Source organism: Diabrotica virgifera, chromosome 5 (assembly GCF_917563875.1).
Source record: "Diabrotica virgifera virgifera chromosome 5, PGI_DIABVI_V3a".
Lineage (NCBI taxonomy): Eukaryota > Metazoa > Arthropoda > Insecta > Coleoptera > Chrysomelidae > Diabrotica > Diabrotica virgifera.
In genome coordinates, this window is record NC_065447.1 from 142995026 (window position 1) to 143014477 (window position 19452).

The 19452-nt window shown below is 31.4% G+C and overlaps 1 protein-coding gene and 1 pseudogene across 2 annotated transcripts in view; one reads left to right on the forward strand and one right to left on the reverse strand.

Annotated features, from left to right (window-relative positions):
• LOC114339972 (NFX1-type zinc finger-containing protein 1-like) overlaps positions 1 to 19452 on the forward strand; it is a 380271-nt gene that overhangs the window by 6262 nt on the left and 354557 nt on the right. The gene's annotated exons all lie outside the window — the stretch shown is intronic.
• Positions 2968 to 3061, reverse strand: LOC126885754 (U6 spliceosomal RNA; annotated as a pseudogene).

Sequence of the window (19452 nt, forward strand, 5' to 3'; positions counted from 1 at the left end):
TTAAAATACATTCAAGAAACTAATATTTAGATATTATTTACTAATTTATTTCAAATTTATCTTATTGTGTTCATGTTTGAATGAAATTAACGCGATAATTCGATGACATAAAATTATTTTGACATAATATTTAAAAGTCAGATCAGTAGACAGTTACAATGGTTTTTAAATCGTCGTCGTGGAAACCAATGTCGTCGTCGTGGTAACCCATTATATTGAAAGTTTGGTTTTGACAACCTTGTCAAAGAATTAATTTGTGTATTTTCACTTCTAAATAAAAATTGATATAACTCAATTTTTTATGGCTTTTTTCCAAACGAACGTCCCTAGAAAAAATATTGTTCCTAACTCATGCGGAAAGTGTCTTCCCCGCACTCGACTGCTTGCCCGAACTCCGCTATCGCGTCGTTCGGGTCAACGGCAGTCTCGTGCGTGAAAGTATCACTTTCCGCACTAGTTAGGAAAATAACTACAATTCTCTATTATTTCTGTATAGGTACATATTTATACAAATTATATTAAATTCTCTATATATAAACAAATTATATTATGCAGTTTTTAATAAAAAAAAATTCGTTTATTGTTATAATTTTGTATATATAATATTTATATTAAGGTTTAGTTTTACAGCTTGTAGTTTTTTTTATTAATTTGGGCTATTATAAAGTTATCTTACTCAAAATTCAGCCGACTTACAAGTGAAAAATCGACTAAATTCTGTAATTTTGCAATGTTTTTGCAGCATCTGTGTTTCTTATTATTGGTCAAGGTTTACCAAACATTATTATGTAGATTTTTTTAAGAACAAAATTCATTTTGTAAAGACTATTTATATTTGTTAGTTTACGAATTATAATAACTTAAACAATTAAATTGTTTATAATAAATTCTCGTCACTTCCGGCGCAAAAGAAAGTTATAAATTCGAATTCAGCAGGTCAAAATATTATTCGATTTTTATTCAATAATTAATACAATAAACTTAAATATTTTATACACGACAAATGTCTACTGCACTTATCACAATAACCATCAATAACTAACAAACAACTAAAAATTGCCTTGGAAATATCAATGGTCTTGAGGTTCACTCGTATGGTATACGGATGGATCTAAGATAGATGAAAGGGCAGGAGTGGGAGTTACTGGGCCGAATTGCAGGCTATCCAAATCTCTTGGAAACGCCCCTACTATCTTTCAGGCAGAAATACATGCCATACAGATTAGTGCCCAAGAATGTCTCAACCGAGACACTCGTAGGGCAAAAGTCTTCATTTTATCAGACAGCCAAGCTGCCTTAAAGGCTCTAAAGTCATTTACTTGTGAGTCAAAGTTGGTTTGGGAATGTAAACAATCCCTTAAGAAGCTGGCGGAACGCAACAAAGTAACTTTGATGCGGGTGCCAGGTCACAAGGGAATTGCATGAAATGAGGAAGCTGATAGCCTCGCAAAAGAAGGGGCCAACACCCCATTCCAAGGTTCAGAACCCTTCTGTGGACTACCAAAAAGCCACATCAGAGAGGAACTCCGGACCTGGGAACTCAATCAACTACAACTATACTGGTCCAACACACCAGGACAAAGGCAAGCAAAAAGGCTCATAAAGGTGTCGCCTAGTGCAACAAACCGCCTTCTCGAAATGAGTAAAAAAGATATAAAAATGGTCACTGGCCTTCTCACTGGGCACTGCCCTCTGAGATATCATCTCAAAAAAAATGGGCAAATCCGATAGTGAGAACTGTCGTTTCTGTGACAATGAAAAAGAAACGGCAGAACACATCCTATGCAATTGCGTAGCTTTGTTCTGCAAACGACTAAAATTCCTAGAAGAGGTCACCCTAACGCCCTCTGACATAGGAAACAAGTCACCTAGGATGCTAATCAATTTCGTCAGAAGTATTGGCATCCTAGAGTTTAACTAGATTAAGGTATGCACAAAAGATCTCTATAGGTCGAAGTGCTGAGAGGCTCCATAGCCTTAACGACCTCACATAATCTAATCTAATCAATGGTCTTGGTAAAATATAAATCATGCGATTCCCACGGTAAATCACTGTAAATCCCAAAAACCAAATAAAAACACTTTATATCCCGTATTTACAGTGTTTACACTTGGGGATATGGATATACTTAATGTGTTTTAAATTGGTGAAGTGAAGATGGAATGTGATATAATGTGTTTCATAGCAATGTTAAATTATTGTGGTTCTACTATTTTTTTATTTTTTTCTTCCTTGGTAATTGGTAGATAACAACACCCTAAATCCAAAAATGCAATGAAAGTGATTTTGAAAAAAAAAAATGGATATACAGTGTTTCCACTTGGGGCAGCCAATGTCATGTCACTTTTCAACCAATGTTGCCATATTTTCAAAAATACGGTTTCTTGCAATTTTTTTAAACATACGTACATAATACATAATAAAAAAATGTGGAAGGAATCACGATTTTGCATGTCTTCCAATAGCTTTTTTATGGAAGTTTAGATTGCATTAAGGTTAGGTTTGTTTAGGTTATGGTCGGTCGCTTTTGCATGTGTTTCAATAGATTTTTTATGGCAGTTTAGATTGCATTAGTTAGGTTTGATTAGGTTATGGTCGGTCGCTTTTGCATGTCTTCCAATAGATTTTTTATGGCAGTTTAGATTGCATTAGTTAGGTTTGTTTAGGTTATGGTCGGTCGCTTTTGGATGTCTTTCAATAGATTTTTTATGGCAGTTTAGATTGCATTAGTTAGGTTTGATTAGGTTATGGTCGGTCGCTTTTGCATGTCTTCCAATAGATTTTTTATGGCAGTTTAAATTGCATTAGTTAGGTTTGTTTAGGTTATGGTCGGTCGCTTTTGGATGCCTTCCAATAGCTTTTTTTATGGCAGTTTATATTGCATTAAGGTTAGGTTTGAGTAGGTTATGGTCGGTCGCTAAGAATTTTTTTAAAAAGTATAATATTATGTAGTATTATGTCCTAGTATAAAAATTTTGCGTATCTTTCAAGTCTTCCTTGCGCAGGGACTATGTTAATCTTCTCTGTATCGTTCCAATTTTATTATAGTTACCTATGTACTGCCGAAGCGAGTACATACTTTTTAAAACATAAATATAACAAAATTTAAGTTTCTCTTTCATCAAATATCAGTTATTCACTGTGTTTACTACGTATTACTTTGTACAATGTATCACCCCTTTTCAAGTTTCAGACGTGTTACTAAATTAGGGGGAACAAGTTGTTTTAGCGTTGTTGCCAAATAAATTTTAAAACACAGTTACATATGGAAACAGGGTTAATTTATTTTAACTTTTCAACAGTGCTGGGGTGTAATAGTATTTCTAAAAACGTAAATTTGACCAATTCCTAATATGACCTAAACATTCTACACCAACTTGAAGGGATCATTTATTTCATTGTTGGTCTGTCTTCTGTCTAGTAGAGTCGTGTTTTTGTCGAAACAAAATGGCGGGTTGTGCTTTGTGTGAAATTTGTTATAATGAAAGTTGCTATAATATGGAACTTAACAAAGATGCTATAATTTAAGTACAAACATAAAGACCTTACACCGTTAGGTAGAAAGGTTTGGATTATATATATATAAACATAAAGACTCGTGTATACTATTATTTCAAATTCTTATATACACTCCTGGCCAAAAAAATCCGGACACCTTAAAAATGGGTTATTTTTATGTCTCGAATCTCCTAAACCTGTGTCCGATTTTAGTAATTTTTTTAATATGTTATAGCCTTATTCTTTAAGAATCTTGTTGTGGTAACATTGTTTCTGAACAGGTAAATGTCATTGTATACCGGGTGTAACAATATTACTGTGTTTTTTCCTCAAAGTTCGGAACACCCTGTGGAATAATCTATCATTAAAAAAATATTAAAATTAAAACCCAATTGTAGGCTTATGCTTTCTTAACATTCGGCTTTTTGACTAATTCACTTATGTTGGATAATAAAAAAGTTAGGTACTTTAACAACTAGCCATGTTCTTCATCAATATATGGTGTTTCCAAATAAGTGCGACAAACTTTAAGGATTAATTCTGCATGAAAAAATAATGACATTTTGCTTTATAAACATATGTCTGCAAATGCTTCGTTTCCGAGATACGGGATGTTGAATTTTTTCTTACAAAATGACGATTTATTTATTGCTCTTAAACCGGTTGAGATATGCAAATGAAATTTGGTAGGTTTTAAGAGGTAGTTATTTCACATTTTTTGACATACAACTAAAAATTTTATATTCACCATTGGCGTGCATACAGGTAATATGACCGGGTTTTATGACCCGTATGCACGCCAATGGTGAATATAAAATACATAATTGTATGTCAAAAAATTCGCAATAACTACCTCTTAAAACTCATTAAATTTCATTTGCATATCTCAACCGGTTTTAGAGCAATAAATAAATCGTCACTCTGTAAGAAAAAATTCAACATCCTGTATCACGGAAACGAAGAATTTGCAGACATATGTCTATAAATCAAACGGCCATTATTTTTTTATGTAGAATTACCCCTTAAAGTTTGTCGAACTTATTTAGAAACACCCTGTATTGATGAAAAACATGGCTAGTTGTCAAAGTACCTAACTTTTTCATTATCCAACATAAGTGAATGAGTCAAGAATGTTAAGAAAGGCTAAGGCTACAATTGAGTTTTAATTTCAATATTTTTTAAGTTCTAGAATATTCCACAAGGCCTTCCGAACTGTGAGGAAAAACACAGTATTATCGTTACACCCGGTATACAATAATATTTACCTGTTCAACAACACTATTAATACACTGATATTCTTATAGAATAAGGCTACAACATATTATAAAAATCACTAAAATCGGACAACAGGTTTAGGAGATTCGGGACGTCAAAAATGACTCATTTGTAAGGTGTCCGGGTTTTTTTGGCCAGGAGTGTATTATAAATATAACAATTTTTTGCTTTTTTTGAAAATACGCTCTTTTTTGTTTTTTCTTGTTGAAACATAAAGAAGGCCAAAAAAGACTCAAAAAAAGGAAAAAATTCATGGAAAAATCTAAAATTACAACAAAAAGTGTTATAAAAAATGTGTTATAAACATGCATTTTCACTACGTAAAAATCAATTATAAACCTTACAATTCGAACAAATTATGGCTTTCTGTAATTATTTTTATTCTTTCATGGTTTAACAACATAAATATAGCCATTTTTATTAATTTCATGTGATTTTGTAAGCAGTTTTCTATTTTTATAACACTTTTTGTTGTAATTTTCGATTTTTTCATGAATTTTTTCATATTTTTAAGTCTTTTTTTGGATTTTTTTGTGTTTTGACAAGAAAAATCACAAAAAAGCCTCTTTTTTCACTTTTTTGGCTAAGTAAAAAAAAAATTGCAAAAAATAGCGTTCCCACAATATCTGCATTTTTACCGTAATAGTAAGTAATTTTTTCACTTCGAACAATTTTTTTTAGATCATATGGGTCTTTCTGAGCAAAAAAGGTATCGTGTAATTTTTCTCTTAAATTGATAGTTGTCGAGTTATACGCGATTTAAAATTTGAAAAACGCGAAAATAGCCATTTTCAAGCTTAATAACTCGGTTAAAAATTATTATTATGAAAGTCAGGAAGTGACCAAGTCAAAGTTTAAAGTCACCCGTACAAGATCTTGAAGAAATTTTTCACATTATTGTATTACTAAGCGGTTATTTTTAATTATTAACAATGAGCGCTTTTCGCGTATTAGACGGCCGTCAATGGTGAGTGCGAAAGAAATGCACCATTCCGCCCGTCCAATTGTGTATCTCACTCCCACTCACATTGACGGCCGACTCAATAGGCTCTTAGCGCTCATTATTAATAATTAAAAATAACAGCTTACTAATAAAACAATGACAAATATTTCTTCGGGATCCTGTAGGGGGACTTTAAACTTTGATTTGGTCGCTTTCTGACATTCATAATAATAATTTTTAACCGACTTATTAAGCCTTGAAAATGGTCATTTTCAAATTTTAAATCGTGTATAACTCAACAACATTCAATTTTAGAGAAAAATCACACGAGACCTTTTTTGCTCCGAATGACCTAAATTATCTAAAAAAATGTACGAAGTGAAAAAAATGGTTTCTTGGGAATTTCTTTAAAAACATTTTTTTAAACAATTTTTAGACCACGGTACCGCCTGGCACCCTGTGGTTTTGTTATAATGACATCTTTTTAGGTAAGTTTGTGCAAAAGAATCGAATCGGAATAATTTCGCTAACGGGGGCGACGGTACATCCTGGACTAATGTCAGTTTTAATTTCACGATCCGAAGGGGAGTGAAATTATGTCTAAGTGTCACGAAGGCAAAACAAATCGATAATTTTTAAGAGCTCGAAAGTAATTCGAAAAGATTATTTCATGTCTTTTTAAATAATTAATTTTAACTAATATTTTATTGATATCTTCACAATATTTGCTAAACCTATTTCTTGGTGTTCTCTGTGTACGTTGTAAAACATTAATTGTCATTAATGTCACTGAATGTTCATTTTTTCTTAGCAATAAAGGGCATTTGACGTAATACTTGACGGAATACTTGACGGCGGGAAATTATCAAAAATTATAAGCATTAATATCACAAGAGAGTGAGAATAAATTGACAATAATGCGACAATTTTTCGAAAACTGGTTGTCTGGCAATAGACTACAGCTATTGCCCAATGACAACAAAGTTCAGAAAAAGTGGAGCATTATTTTCTTATTTATTCTTACTGTCGTGTGATATTCATAAGGTTATTTTTTAATACTTACATATAAAATTCAAGTCTTTGTATAAAAACATTCAGTGACATTGATCCCAATTAATGTGACACACATTTTTCAACTTGTCAAATTGAACAGTACAGTTTAAAAAATATTTAGACGAAGATATTAATAAAATATTAGTTAAAATTATTTATAAATACAGTTTTATTCATGAAATAATCTTACAGGAGGAAACTGGAGCGCTTAAATTTACCGATTTGTGTTCTCCTCGTGACAATTTGACATTAGATGCAGAACTTACAGTTTTTTATTTATATTTTCTTAAATATGACAGTTGTCAAAACTAGGAAATTGGTTGCAATTTGCAATTAAACAGAAACAATCTACTTAAAAAAATTCCCACTGTAATTTCGTACAGTAGAAAATTACTGATGTAATAATAATCTGATTGGACAGAATTAAACACGTGATGAAAAATCTTACTACACGATTGGAAGTTAGAATCATTAAAAAAATAAACGCTTTAGGTAATTGTTATTTCTGTAGGTTTCTATTGGTCAGAATCTCTATGAATGAAATAAACTATTAAAATAGAGAGTGTACTATCCATTGCAAGATAATGCGAATAGTACGTTATAGTTTTTTTTTGAACTATCAAAAAATCGTCGTCAAACATTTGTAACAAATTTGTTTTTCTGTAGACGCTATACAATGTGCAACTTCTCTCACTACTCTCATACATTCAAAACGAACAATTTCTCACGCAGTGAGAAAAGTCGGCCATTGCAGTGAGAAATAATTTTTCTCACGGGTTCTCCATACATATGATAGCCGTTTCCATGGCAACATGCACAATACAAACACAATTAATGTTTTCAAACCAAATGTGATGAAGCAAAACTTACCAGGAATTACCTTTCAAAACTGTTCAAAAATACCTACATGTATATAAATAGGTATTTCATTTCAATTTATGAATATAATATACTAGGCTATTGATTATGTTCAAAATAAGAGAGCTAAAAGGAACTACAACGTTAACGGGATTTTATTGTCTCATATGGTCAAAGGACCTCTAAATTTGAAAAAACCGCGGGGTGCTACCATTTAAATGGGTGCGTTTTTGAGAACGGTGTGAATTAGTCCCTAGGCACAGTGTAAATTACGGTGAGTTCTGTGCACTTTTGGTACAAGCACGTCACATTTTAAAGTCAAAAATGTTTCTTTTTGACTAAAATATATTTAAAAGAAAAGCAAGAATAAAACACGAAAGAAAGCAATTTTGTGTTTTGCCCAATAACTTTTTTCCACAGGGATATAGGTATAGGCATTGCTTTAGCGAAAAATAACTTCTATTCTTCTTCTTTAAAATGAAGTTTGGTAAAAGTCGCTAGGATTTAAAGTTTCCAAAATAGGATTTTTCAAAGTTCACCACTCACAGCATTTTTGGGCCATTTTCCCCATTATTTCGCAAGCATTGTTCTGTAACTTTTTTTCTACGCATTTCTAGGTATGTATATGCAATGTACATTTAGTAGAAAGAGAAGACAATTACGTTTAAAATGGTCTATTGTATAAGACTACACGGCTCTTTTTAAGCAAGTTATGCTTTTTCAAGATTTTAGACTTTTAATGATTTTTGATATTTTTAATGATGATTTTTTATGACTTAATTTCTCAATATGACTTTTTTTCTTGTACATTTAGGTATATGTGTTCAAAACTCCACCATTGCCTGGTCCCAAGCCCAGGATGAGAAAGGAGGAGGGTTGTGCGTGAGGTTAGCGACCTCACCACATAAAAAATAATATTGCTAAAGAAACCTCTACAAGCCTCGGAAATAGGACGGACAACGCGACGACGAAAATGGCCACGGAAATGGATTTGAGAAAAACAACGTACATAGGATGTTGGAATGTCCGGACAATGTTTGAAACAAGTAAAACACATCAAGTGGCAAAAGAAATGGATAAAAATAACATTAGTATATTAGGATTATCTGAAATTAGATGGAAGGGATGTGGAAAAACAAGAATTGAACACGCCAAAACGGTTATATACTCGGGAAAATGTGGCGAAAAAGACCGACACGAGAGTGGTGTTGCATTCATGATTTCAAGAGAAGCAACAAATGCCCTAATAGAATGGGAAGCCATCTCAGATAGAATAATAATGGCTAGATTCAAAGCGAGATATAAAAATCTAACAATTGTTAATGTATATGCACCAACAAATGAAAAAGAACAGGACATAAAAGATGAGTTTTACCAACAGCTGCAGATGGCATACGATAAAATACAAAATAAATATAAAAAAGATATTGTGATGATAATCGGAGATATGAATGCCAAAATAGGAACGAATAATAGTGGAAGAGAAACTGTAATGGGGAAAGAAGGATTGGGACAAATTAATGAGAATGGTAACATGTTTATAGATTTCTGCACCCAAAATAGTTTAGTCATAGGTGGAAGTATATTTCAACACAAACGCATACATAAAGTAACATGGACATCCCCCGATGGACAAACACACAATCAGATTGACCACATAACCATAGATAAGACATGGAGGCACTCACTCTTAGATGTTAGAGCAATGAGAGGGGCAGACATAGGGTCCGACCACATGTTGATTAGAGCCAAAATCAAACTCAAACTAGCCAGAAGCAAGAAAACGCCAATGGAACAACGAGAAAGATATAACGTTCAGTGGCTCAAAGACGGAAATGAAAGTACTGAAGAATATAAGACCAAGTTAAGAGAATTATATAATAAAACTTACAACACAGAAAATGCCACGATAGAAGAGCTGTGGGATAAATGCAAGTATGTATATACACAAGCAGCAAAAGAAACGATAGGAATACAAAAAATAAGTAATAAACCATGGCTATCGAGAAGCACGTGGGAAAAAATAAACGAAAGGAAACTACTTAAATGTAAAATGCTACAAAATGATCTAAGAGATAGGGAACAAATGAAGAGAGAATATAGAGAGAAAGATAAAGAAGTTAAAAAAAGTGCGAGAAACGACAAAAGACAATATAACGAAGAACTGTTAATAGAAGCAGAAACAGCAGCAAAAAACAACGACATGGGAACCCTATATAAAACGACGAAAAAACTAAGCTCGCGCGGAAAAATGAATGTTGAGCATATAAAAGACAAGAACGGGAAAATGTTGAAGAATGAAAAGGAAATAGTTGAGAGATGGATCGAACATTTTAGAGAAGTATATGCCAACAGAATAATAGAACACGAAATAGAAAATGAAGAAATAAAGGAAGAACTAAGCTGCATCGAATCGGAATTCACAAAAAAAGAAGTAAGTAAAGCAATACAACAGCTGAAAAGAGGGAAAGCAGCTGGAATAGATAACATTACCACAGAACTACTGAAAGCAGATAGAGAAACATCGGAAGAAATCCTGTATGTACTAATAAACAGAATATGGCAGGAGGAGAGAATACCTGATGATTGGAAAAAAGGTATAATTGTAAAGATACCCAAGAAGGGAGATCAAACGAATTGCAACAATTGGAGAGCAATAACACTACTTTCTACAGTGAGTAAAGTCATGACAAGGATGATACTAGAAAGAATGAAAGAAACTATAGACCAGTTGTTAAGACCAAACCAAGCGGGCTTCAGGAGTAATAAAGCATGCACAGATCATATTAACACATTAAGAAACATTGTAGAACAAACAATAGAATGGCAGAGCAAAATCTATATAAATTTCATTGACTTTAGACAAGCCTTTGACCGGATTAACAGAGAAAAAATGTGGGAAATACTAAAGAGATATGGAATTCCATTAAAATATATAAGAATTATCAAAATGTTCTATGAAAACTATACCGCACAAATCATGCACAATGGGAAACTCACAGAACCAATCAACATAGACAGTGGAGTCAGACAGGGGTGTATTCTATCTCCAACCATATTTTTGATCTTAATTGACTGGGTCATGAAGAAGGCAACGAAAAATAAAACAGGAATTAGATGGAATGCAAACAATAGAATGGCAGAGCAAAATCTATATAAATTTCATTGACTTTAGACAAGCCTTTGACCGGATTAACAGAGAAAAAATGTGGGAAATACTAAAGAGATATGGAATTCCATTAAAATATATAAGAATTATCAAAATGTTCTATGAAAACTATACCGCACAAATCATGCACAATGGGAAACTCACAGAACCAATCAACATAGACAGTGGAGTCAGACAGGGGTGTATTCTATCTCCAACCATATTTTTGATCTTAATTGACTGGGTCATGAAGAAGGCAACGAAAAATAAAACAGGAATTAGATGGAATGCTTTCGGTCAGCTTGAAGATCTAGACTTTGCAGATGATATATGTCTGGTGTCCGAAAAAAGACAACATATGCAGAAAAAAACAGAAAAGGTGACAAAAGAAGCAAGAAAAATAGGACTAGAGATTAACACAAGAAAAACCAAACTTATGAAGATAAATACGGAAAGAGAAATGGGTATATTTATTGAAGGAGAAGAAGTAGAAAATGTACAGAAGTTTTGCTATCTGGGAAGCATAATTGACGCTAGCGGTGGAATAGAAGAGGAAATTAATGGAAGGATAACTAAAGCCCAAAATGCGTTCTATATGCTGAAGAAAACATGGGAGTCCAATAAATTAACAACCAAAACCAAAATCAGGATATTTAATACAAATGTAAAGAGCATTTTGCTATATGCAGCAGAAACTTGGAAAATAGAGAAAAAGATTATACAAAAGGTTCAAACATTTGTAAATAGATGCCTTAGACGAATATTGCAAATATATTGGCCAAATCGGATAAGTAACAAGGAACTTTGGAGAAAAACTAATCAAGAGCCGATAGCCAAAACGATAAACAGACGCAAATGGAAGTTTATTGGACACACATTAAGGAAAAATGAAGATGATATAACCAAACAAGCCCTGGATTACCAACCAACTGGAAAAAGAAAACAAGGCAGACCAATGACATCCTGGAAAAGAAATATTACCAGAGAGCTAGAAGACAATGGGTTAACATGGAAAGAAGTGAAAGCCCTGGCCAGAAACAGAGATGAATGGAGGGGGACTGTAGAGGCCCTATGTTCCAAATGGAATCAAGAGGAGTAAAGTAAGTATGCTTTTTCAAGATTTTAGACTTTTAATGATTTTTGATATTTTTAATGATGATTTTTTATGACTTAATTTCTCAATATGACTTTTTTTCTTGTACATTTAGGTATATGTGTACATTGTGGAATAAACAAAAGAGCTTATTTTCTTTACTTTAAAATGGTGCATTGTAAAAAAATCTAGAACTATTTTTAATAAGATATCCGTAGGAGTATCCGTAATTTGAGAAAAATTTAAATTTTTTTTATTTATTTCAATTAGAAGAATATAATTGCATAATATACCATAATTTTTATTTCCAAATAACTTTTCTTAATGATACTTTTCAATATTGTGAAGTATAAAGGTACTTTATTCTTGAGCCAAATTCATATTTATTAACATACCTCGTACACTATTGATAAAATTTTATATCTGATGATTGCAGCTTGGGTTTTAGACTATGCAGAGCATTTTATAAGGAATTTTTTTTCCATAAAGTTAATAATAAAAAAGTTTTCCATATGGTTCCAACTTAGTGGGACCTATTGCATGTGTATATGCCACATTTTGAAAAAGCATATCTTGTTTAAAAATAGTCCTAGAATTTTTTACAATACACCATTTTAAAGTAAAGAAAATAAGCTTTCAATTGCTATTGTACAATGTATATAAGTACCTAAATATACAATAAAAAAAAATATAACGAGAAAAAAAAATAATCATAAAATATATCAAAAATCATTAAAAGTATAAAACTTTTAAAAACCATATCTTGCTTAAAAATAGTCATACAGTGTTTTACAATAGACCATTTTAAAGGTAATTGACTTTTCTTCCTACTAAATGTCACAATGCGTATACCTAATCTACATAGAAAAAAGTTACACAACAATGTTTCAGAAGTAACAAGGAAAAGGGGCAAAAATCGCACTTGAGTGAGTGGCGCACTTTGAAAAATCATATTATGGAAACTACAAAATCATAGAGACTTGTATCAAACGTCATTTTAAAAAAGAAGGATGGAAGTTGTTTTTCTGTGAAGCAATGACGGTAATGACTATACCTATATCCCCGTGGAAAAAAGTTATGGAGCAAAAAACAAAATTGCTATCTTTCGTGTTTTTTTCTTACTTTTCTTTTGAATATATTTTTGTAATAAAAAATATGTTTTACTTTAAAATATGATGCTTCGATAGTAAATTTAACCTGGAAAAATTTTCCTTTGGACGTGTTTGCTCCAAAAGTGCATAGAACTCACCCTAATTCGCCCTGTGCCTAGGGACTAAGTCACCCCTTTCTCAAAAACGCACCCCTTTAAATGGTAGCACTCCGCGCGTTTTTCATATTTAGAGCCATTGACTATATGAAACAATAAAACCCCGTTAACGTTGTAGTTCCTTTGTAAAATACATAATCAATAGCCTATACCTAAAATCACCAAAATTATTTAATTTTGAAGTTTGAACTCTTGACAAAACCGCATCCATAGAAAAAGTACAGTGTACAACACATGAGAAAATGACACATTTCTCCCTCACTTGATTTGCGGCACTCGCCTCATGTATGCTCGTGCCAACAAACTTCTGCGTTCGCGAGAAATATGTCTTTTTTCTCACTTGTTGTTTTTTTCTCCAATGTAGATTTTTGATTTTTTTTCTCTACCATATTTTTATGCAATTTTATTTGTTTTGCTGATAAATTTGTTTAAATAAAGGGTAAACAAAATTATTTCTATGTTTTTTAAGTCAGGAACTAGGTTCCTTTCAGTGCATGTATATGTCAAGTTGTAGGGAACTTTGTCTGAATGAAAAAGAAACTGTTTTTACGGATATCATCACAAATAAGGAGTTGCCTAGATTAGAAGGATTTTATTTAAAATATAATAATTATATTGTATAAAGAAATAGTTCTATTTTAAATCTAGTTTTTTTTTATTTTTAGAAAAATTAATCTTCCTAAAATTTAATAAGGGGAGGGGGGTATTATGAATCGAGAGCACTCCCATGAATTCAGATATAAGGAATTTTAACTTTGTTCTGAGAAATCGGTTCAAACCTTAGAAAATGCATAGATCGTCAGTGATAATATTTACTATGGCGTATGGTGTTCTTGGCAATGTAACAAAGGGTTAAGATAAGCAAAATGCCCTCACTCCCAGAATTAAATTTTTTCATTTTTTTACGTTCTATCCAATTAAAAAATGAGATTACGCAGATTTTTAGCTCGCCACTCCCCTTACCCCTATATCCTTATACTCTCCTTACCCCGTGTAGCTAAAGCTTTTACAAAAGATGTCCATTTTTTATGGATCCGTAGGTCGAGTGTACATAACCACAAATTTTTTTTTAACTTTTTTAAAACTTATATCTTTTTTTTGTAGATGGCTGCAGGTCCAATTTTTTTGCGTTTTGTGTATTTTATCAAAAACTATATCTCTGATTTTTTTCAGATTTTTCCGTCAGCTGCCCCATCTTGAAAAATCCGGAAAACTGTTTTTTTAGAGTGTTTTTGGGAATTTTCTCCATTTTATAGACTTCAAAATAGATCAACTCAAGGTTTTGTTAATAGATTATGTATAATTTGAAATAACTTTAGGATATTCAGAAATTATGCAAAACACCTTCCAAAAACCATGTTTTTTCAAGTTATGTAAGGTTTTTTGCGGGTTTAATATTTTTTGTGATCGATACAGCCTTAATAATTTTTTTCATTTTTTTACGTTATATGTGATTAAAAAATAAGACTTATCGCATTTTTAGCCCACCACCCCCTCCATCTGCCCCCACAAAAACGTCAATTTTTCTATTTTTTTTTTTTTTTTTGTTTAGTTTAAGTTAAGCAATTAATTTAAACATTTTATGAGGCTTCTGCAAAACATGTCTATTCTTTATGGACCCGTAGGTCGAGTGTACAGATGACCTAAAAATTACTTTTTTATTTTTTTAAAACGTATTTTTGACTTCCAATCGATATTTTTTTAAAACGTCCAATGAATGGTACATCTCTTTCGCGGACGGCCGCCTCAATACGTGCTTAGCGCTCATTGTTAATTATTAAAAACAATAGCTTAGTAAGAAAATAATGACAAAATTTCTTCAGGATCTTGTACGGGCGGGCTTTAAATTTTGATTTGGTCACTTTCTAACTTTCATAATAATAATTTTTAACCGAGTTATTAAGCCTTGAAAATGGCTATTTTCGCGCTTTTCAAATTTAAATCGCGTATAACTCGACAACACTTTTAGAGAAAAATCACAGGAGAGCTTTTTTGCTCAGATTGGTTCTGAGAATCTAAAACAGATTTGTCCGAAGAGAAAAAATTGATTTTTCATGAGAAAATGAAAAAATCATCAAGCCAGCAGAACGATATTTAAAATGTATTTTTCTTAAATTGAGTATTCTGTTTTATTTTTGGTTTTTGTAGCCTACTTAAACACTTACAGTCGGAAAAATGAAAGAATACCAATGAACGAACATACAAAACACGCTGTATTTTCCTGTCACCGTGTCACAAAGAAAATTGTCCAACGCAAGTACATGTAATAATAATTCTTACATGTACTTGCGCTGGACAATTTTTTGTGTGACACGGCGACAGGAAAATACAGCGTGTTTTATATGTTCGTTCATGGGTATTCTTTCATTTTTCCTACTGTAAACAATATCAAAATGACATAGGTATATTTACTTTATAAAAAAATATTGCAAAAAATTTGAACTTATTTTATTAGAGGTAGTTTACTTGAGGACAAACTGAGCAACATATACAGGGTGTTTCATTGGGAAAGTAACATACGTTAACTGCAGAAAGAGGACACTTAGGCGGTCTCAAAAATACCATACTTAATGGGTCTTCCTCCATTAATAACAAAGATACTGAGTGTTTTATCTATTTTGCCATTTTTTAATTGGTTCATAACTTTTTAACCACACTGTATATTTATTTTATATTTGGCACGCAAATATCGTTTAAGGTGTACAATAAATTACATTATTTACAATTGTAAAAAATTCAGGTCCGGATTAAAAAAAAATTGGAAAAATTTTCCAACCCAAAAACAACACCCTGTACATTAAATTTTTTTAAAATGGATTTTTCAGTTGAAAAGAGGATGAAAAACTAAATTTAGTGGTATACTTTGAATTTTTGGCAAAATGATTTTTTTGGTCAAATTTTGAATTTAAATTCTGAAATTATGTGAATTCCGAGAGCTCTAAGTAGAAAAAAATTGAAATACAGCTTACAACTTGTCAACCGCACTGTATATTCATTTTATATTTAACACGCGAATATTCTTTTAGGTGTCCAATCAATTAATTTATTTACAAATAAAAAAATCCAGGTCCGGATTAACAAATATTGTATAAATGTTCTGACCCAAAAAATACACCCTGTATATTAATTTTTTTTAAAATTGATTTTGCACTTGAAAAGAGGCTGAAAAACTAAATTTAATGGTATATTTTGAATTCTCGGCAAAATAATTTTTCTGGTAAAATTTTGAATTTGAATTCTGAAATTATGTGAATTGCGAAGCTCAAAGTAAAAAAAAAATTAAAATATGATTTAATTTTAATTAATACCATTATTTGATCTAAATTGGTAAAATATTAACATTTTGACACATAACAATAATTTTTGATGGTGGTAATTTTGAATAAGTACTTTAGTTTTGAATAGTTATGCTGCACATTTTCTCTGTTTTGTTATAATTTTTCGATACTTTGTTGATTAAAGTGATGTATTCTTTATTGACTCTTTATTATTTATTCATTATTTAAAGGTGAATATTCGCCATAAACTATTTTAATTTTTTCTACTTAGAGCTCTCGCAATTGACATAATTTCAGAATTCAAATTCAAAATTTTATCAGAAAAATCATTTTGCCGAAAATTCAAAGTATACCACTAAATTTAGTTTTTCATCCTCTTTTCAAATGCAAAATCCATTTTAAAAAAATTTAATATAGAGGGTGTTTTTTTGGGTCGGAACATTTTTACAATATTTTTTAATCCAGACCTGGATTTTTTATAATTGTAAATAAAATAATTGATTGGACACCTAAAAGAATATTCGCGTGTTAAATATAAAATAAATATACAGTGCGGTTAACAAGTTGTAAGTTGTATTTAATTTTTTTTCTACTTAGAGCTCTCGAAATTCACATACATAATTTCAGAATTCAAATTCAAAATTTGACCAGAAAAATCATTTTGCCGAAAATTCAACGTATACCACTAAATTTAGTTTTTCATCCATCCTCTTCTCAACTAAAAAATCCATTTTAAAAAAATTTAATACACAGTGTGTTTTTTGGGGTCGGAACATTTTTACAATATTTTTTAATCCAGACCTGGATTTTTTATAATTGTAAATAAAATAATTGATTGGACACCTAAAAGAATATTCGCGTGTTAAATATAAAATAAATATACAGTGCGGTTAACAAGTTGTAAGTTGTATTTAATTTTTTTTTCTACTTAGAGCTCTCGCATTTCACATAATTTCAGAATTCAAATTCAAAATTTGACCAGAAAAATCATTTTGCCGAAAATTCAAAGTATACCACTAAATTTAGTTTTTCATCGTCTTTTCAACTAAAAAATCCATTTTAAAAAAATTTAATGTACAGGGTGTTGTTTTTGGGTCGGAAAATTTTTCTAATATTTTTTAATCCGGGCCTGGATTTTTTACATTTGTAAATAAATTAATTTATTGTACACCTTAAAGGATATTTGCGTACCAAATATAAAATAAATATACGGTGTGGTTAAAAAGTTATAAACCAAATAAGAAAATGGCAAAATAGATAAAACATCCAGTATCTCTGTTATTAATGGAGTAAGACCTATTAGGTATGGTATTTTTGAGACCTCTCAAGTGTCCTCTTTCTACAGTTAACGTATGTTACTTTCCCAATGAAACACCCTGTATACCGAGAAAAAAATTAAAACGAAAAAATGATGTTTTAGTGGGCCGGTTGAGGGGGTGCAGGGCTAAAATTGGGCTAAGGCTTATTTTTTAAACACATAAAACCTAAAAAAATAAAAAATTTCAGGCTGTGTGTATCGATCTCAAAAAATATTAGGCCTGGATCTCGCGTACCAAAAAAGTTTGTTAATAGCAAGCTGAAAATTTGTTAATAGTTTAACGGTGTCTAGTTGGACAAACTTTGATGTACGTATGTAAACACTGGAACAGGGGAAGTTTTTATTGTGAAACGTAATTTTAATTGATTGTGGAATGTGTCTTCCTGACAAGTATATGATTGTGAAAACTAGCAGGTTGTTTTTATTATTTAATAGCAAACTTTATATATTATATGAAAAAATGTTTGTCCGACAAATATGTTGGACATTTTAATAAGTCCGACATGTAGAACATGTCAAATGACAGGGACTATATTGGTGGTAAATAGCAGTCTGATTTTTGCATGAGAGTTTAATGAAAGGCTAACAAATCAATTGGAAGTTCTATCCGACAAAATACATGGGACGTTTTCGTAGTCTGACGTTCGAAACTTGTAACCAGTTCAGCAATTAAAACTTCCCCTGTTCCAGTGATCCCGTACATCAAAGTTTGTCCGACTAGACACCGTTAAGCTATTAACTAATTTACAGTTTGCTATTAACAAACTTGTTTTTGATACACGGGATCCAGGCCAATATGAGTAACCGCTAAAAAACATTTAAATTTTTTTAAAAACATAGTTTTTGGGGGGTTTCGTGGTGTTTTATACAATTTTTGAATATCCCTAAAAACTCAGTTATCAAATTATACATAACCTATAAAAAACATTGAGTTAATCTATTTTGAACTCTATAAAATGGAGAAAATCCCTAAAAACCACCAAAAATAAACCAGTTTTGCGGATTTTCGAAGATATTGCACTTTACGGAAAAATCTGAAAAAGTCAGAAATATAGTTTTTGATAAAATACCCAAACACAAAAAAGAATAAGACATGCAGCCATCACCAAAAAAAAGTTATACGCATCTATTAAAAAAACAAAAAAAATTGAGGTTATGTACACTCGACCTTCGGGTCCATAAAAATAGATGTTTTGTAAAATCCTCAGCTGTGCGTGTGAATTTTCTGTAATTTATAATTTAATTGCAAACCAAATTAAAAAAATATATAGGTAATCGAAAGATTGACGTTTTTGGCTGTGGGGGAGGGGCAGTAGTGGTGGGCTAAAATTGCGGTGAGTCTTAATTTTTTAATCACATAGAACGTAAAAAAATAATAAAAAATTTCAGGCTGTATCGACCTCAAAAATTATTATTAGACTCGCAAAAACCCTTAAAAAACTTAAAAAAAAACATGTTTTTTGTGGGGTTTAAAAGTGTTCGGCTCAATTTTTGAATATCCTAAAATACTGTTATTTCAAATTATACATAAATGTATTAACAAAACCTTGAGTTGATCTATTTTGAAGACTATAAAATGGAGAAAATCCCCCAAAACTCCCTAAAAAACAGTTTTCCGGATTTTTCAAGATGGCGAAGCTGACGGAAAAATCTGAAAAAAAATCAGAGAGATAGTTTTTCATACAACACACAAAATGCAAAAAAATTGGACCTGCAGCGA